Raw genomic sequence first — 4,153 nt, 5'->3', positions numbered from 1 at the left:
CTGAGTGACTACACGTGGCCGTCGCGAGAGGATCCGGGATCATAAAGGAAGAGAGAGAGCCAAACTTTTTCCAAAGTTAACTAATTTAGATATCTCTTCCTTAACAATAATCACTGACCATGTTAGATTTACCAGGTGTCCAAAGAACATCTGATCCATCTATAGTTCTTCAAGCAGGTGAATGTTTGTAAAAGTTAAAGTTCAGTCTAGGATCTGAATACATCAAGCATTTGGCACAAAAGAGTTTCCAAGGGTAATTAAATGGTGTAGAGAGTAAAAACCAAAGATGTATTCTTGTAATAGATTCATAAATCTCACTGAACTAGTTAGTTACAACAGCAGTTCTAGAAATAGAACCATAAAGAACCCGTCTATGCACCAGGATCTGCAACTTATTTTAACATGAACGCAACATTTATACAACAACTCTATCTTCACAATGCCCCAAAAGCGTCTTCCTGTCAGTGCACAGGCTGTTTAGTCGGTTCTTTTTCATTGGCAATAACATGGTATTTTGGCTATAATGTTAATATGATTTTCAGGTGAAACCTTCCATCTAAATAGTGTGGTGTTTTGTTTTGTTTGGATTTTTTTTTTTTAACACGGTGATATTATGATTACAGCATTGATTCGGGGAATAAATGACACTCCTGGATGGACTACAAACACCAGCCAATACATGTCAAGTATTTTGTGCAGGTGTTTCAGCTTCCCAAGCCACATTTTCTTCTGAGAATATTATAGACATGCGCAACATAAAAATCTCCAAATAATCACATTTTCCACAAATGATTTGGACTTAAGCTACAGAGCAAAATCTGGTGTATATGTGAATAGAGAAGCATTAACAAGCATCACACACCAAAACACTGTAATTCAGGTTTTTAATTGCTGCAAATTAAAATGGACTTTACTTTTTTTTTTTTTTTTTTTTTTTTTTTTGCAGTTCTGGCAACAAGGCCACCTACATATGCCGAGCATCCATCTATCCTTTTCTAGCACATGAACTAATAAGAGCAGAGGGGAAAATGGCTGAATACAGCAAGAGGAATATTGCAGTTAATCACACAAAACTCCAACATGTGAGGTGGTACGAGTTCACTTTGCATGCTGAAGAATCAGTAAAATCACTTTTGTTCTTCAGATTGGTAATTAAAGGTGGAATATCTGACAACTCCTAGTTAAAGACTCATTTGTAAATGGATGGAAAGGCTCTCTGAGTTCTCATAAAGTAGGTCATGCAATTTGTTACTCAACTTCAAAATAAATGTATTCAGATACTTTTCATGGATCAATGCTTTTACGCTTCATTATAGAGCAGAATGAGCTAGCCTTGGTCAAAAATGATCCGTGTTTTTGGTAGACTTGTACAAAACAAGTTCATACATTTGAGATAAGGGTCACTGAAGGGTCATATAAAACAAACAAACAAAAAAATCACTGAATGGAGAAATGTGTAGGTCATCAAAACTGTGAAACGGGAAACGGTAACTTAGAGACAGAAGTACACAGTCGACAAGAACCAGAGCAGATTTCCATTTTTTTAGTTTTGAAACTGCGATTTGGAGTTCATGAGATGTGGCAGCACCCCCTCCCCCCCAGCCTTCACCTTATATCATAGGTGATCCTAAACATCCTGGTTCCACCAGTTTTAGCATTGAAGGTGATACTAAGCACTCTCCTGGAGGCAGAGATTTTGAGTTGTACTGCCTTGTGTGTTTCAGTTCCTCTAGAACGTATGAGGATTTACGTCTCACATACGTATATGTCTGCAACACATTGCAAGAAAGGCTCCTAAAAACTCGCCACTGTACTTTGCTATGAGTGAATGCGACCTGAGCTCAAATGGGGTATAAGGTACAAACACTTTCCCTAATGGCTGCAATTCTCAGCAGTGGCCCTTCACTGGGTACAAGCACACTGCTATGATTGTGTTTCCCCCACAGTCACAGTGGGTGCTTGATATATTTCTGTTTTTCTAAGCCATAGTGCAGCATCTGAATGACTTCTCAGTGCCCGCGCTGTACTCTCCTACCCCTGGTAATCAAAATGGTGTACAGGTGGACAAGCACGTAGCGATCAGAGCAGAGTCAAATGTTCATACGTTTGGATGAGGATGTCAGACGATACGCTGCAGAGAATCAGTAAGATTTTGTCCGTGACAGATGATAACGATTTATTTATTTTTTTATTTTACAAGTGCGGTGTGCTGATCTCTGAAGGATCTATCTAAAAGGACGTCTTAAGATGGTATCCCGATTGCAGTGCATTGATTTTATTGAATCCAGATGGCATCCAGCATCAAAGTAGACAGGCCACAATAGTAGCCTGTGTTTGTATGACCTTCAGCCATTTGGTTCACATGTACGTCATTGTGTGTGTGTGTGTGAGTGGCCCTGTATTTGATACATTGTAAGAACCATTTTCCTAATACATAATACATTGTAGGGACCCATGGCAGAGGATCGACCCCTGATCGTCGATCCTCTGCCATGACTGCTGTGTTCACTGTGCTGTTGTAAACCGTGGCGTTACTGCAGTGGGAGGAGTTTCACACCGTGAAGGGTTTGTGCAAAATAAACAATTGTACCTAACCTAAACTCAATTCATACTTTAGTCCTAAACCTAGCCCCAAACCCTAAGTTAGGCATCAACTGGTAGAGGTGAGAAGTATGGAAAGCCTTTGTAAATATAGAGAAACATAACATGTGTGTATCTGTGTGTGAGAGAGAGTGTGTAAGCAGAAATAATTGGGTTTGTGTTGAGTACAGGTGTATGTGAATGAATTTGTCACCTGGAGGTGTACAGTTTGCAGAGTGGTGAGACGGCTGGAAGGCCTGCAACCCCTAGCGCCCACGGGAAGCAAAGGACAGATGGAGATGACTCTGGAGGGACGCAACAGCCCCAGGCAGAGAGACACAAAGCACCACCCCAGGGTGGACACACACCACACACAGAGGCAGGTCATCAGTGAAGCAAAGGAGCAGCAGCCCCAAGGCCAAAGAGGCAGAGCCCCCAGTGGCCCAGTGCCCAGAGCTCCCAACACACAGGCACACACCAGAAGGACCAAAGCAGGGAAGGCACCTGATGAGAGAGCCCCTGAGAGAACCATAGGGATGGACGCCAATAGCCCACCTGACACATCCCAGGGAGCCACACAAACAGCATTCTACCAAAGGGGGACGGCCCTTACCAAACACCCCCAACACCATCATCAAAGACCTGCAGCCCATCCTCACATCCTGGCCAGCACTGAACCAGTATAGGCACTGGAGCAGAAGAGGACCCCACCGATCTTATGGATATATACGGGTCCTAAAGTGACAGCTTGGTATGTTTTTGGAACACTTAGAGGAAGGAAAATAACAAAACTATGCTCTTTCAAAGTTATCCATCAGCTACACTTTTCTAAAATATATCCCTGTGTTTCATCAAAGGGATATATTTTCACTGGTGACAAATGTAAACCAGATGATGGGACTCTGGGCCATCTGTTCTGCTCCTGCCCTAAACGTATGGACTTCTTGCACAAGACGTTTCAGTGTACAGTAATGTTGATGGCAGATGTCCAACACCTGATAGCCATTTGATAATATTGGGCTCCAGCAGGGTCTCATGTTATGTGTGGTGGCAGCACAGCGAGTTATTCTGAGGGAATGGAAATCCACTACCCTCCTTGTTTCAAAATGCCTTATTGATACGATCTCCTGTATTTATCCTGAAGACATTCAATAGTCTCTTCCAGGCAATCATCACAAGTTCCTTGGTGTATGGGGTCCTTTAAGCAGTTATGAGTAAAAGAGGACATCCTGACCATTTGGATAGTTTTTGTTTGTTTTTTTGTCATCATTATTATCATTATTTCCCATATGACTCTGTCTCATGCTTGATTGTGCCCTGTGGATTGATGTTCACATTAATTTCCTCTCAATGTACCAGCAGATTGTCTAGACTTTTTCTTTTGTTTAGTTTGGTTTTTATCTTATTTTGTCCTTTTATTGTTTTGTTTAATTTTTTTTCTCGCTTTTCTTAAAACTTCTTTAACATCTCAATTTCTTGAAATTAATATATTTTTTTTATGTTCTAAAACTTAAAAAATGGAAAGATGAGAACTGACAAGATGGCTGGTTGCATTTTTATTTCAATATAGTAG

At 41.0% G+C, this 4,153-nt stretch overlaps 1 protein-coding gene and 1 long non-coding RNA gene across 2 annotated transcripts in view; both read right to left on the bottom strand.

The window, feature by feature from the left end:
* The window catches only part of gabrb4 (gamma-aminobutyric acid type A receptor subunit beta4), a 62,692-nt gene that overhangs the window by 47,999 nt on the left and 10,540 nt on the right, over positions 1–4,153 (bottom strand). The gene's annotated exons all lie outside the window — the stretch shown is intronic.
* LOC107835578 (uncharacterized) lies at positions 581–4,048 on the bottom strand. The gene is made up of 2 exons (XR_001661372.1): positions 2,626–4,048; positions 581–2,595 (listed from the first exon to the last, which is right to left on the bottom strand). It is a non-coding gene; the product is annotated as an uncharacterized LOC107835578 (long non-coding RNA).

This window comes from Poecilia formosa, unplaced genomic scaffold (assembly GCF_000485575.1).
Source record: "Poecilia formosa unplaced genomic scaffold, Poecilia_formosa-5.1.2 Scaffold14, whole genome shotgun sequence".
In the NCBI taxonomy this organism is placed as follows: domain Eukaryota; kingdom Metazoa; phylum Chordata; class Actinopteri; order Cyprinodontiformes; family Poeciliidae; genus Poecilia; species Poecilia formosa.
Note: the sequence above shows the minus strand (reverse complement) of the source record. Positions and strands in the feature narration are given on the sequence as shown.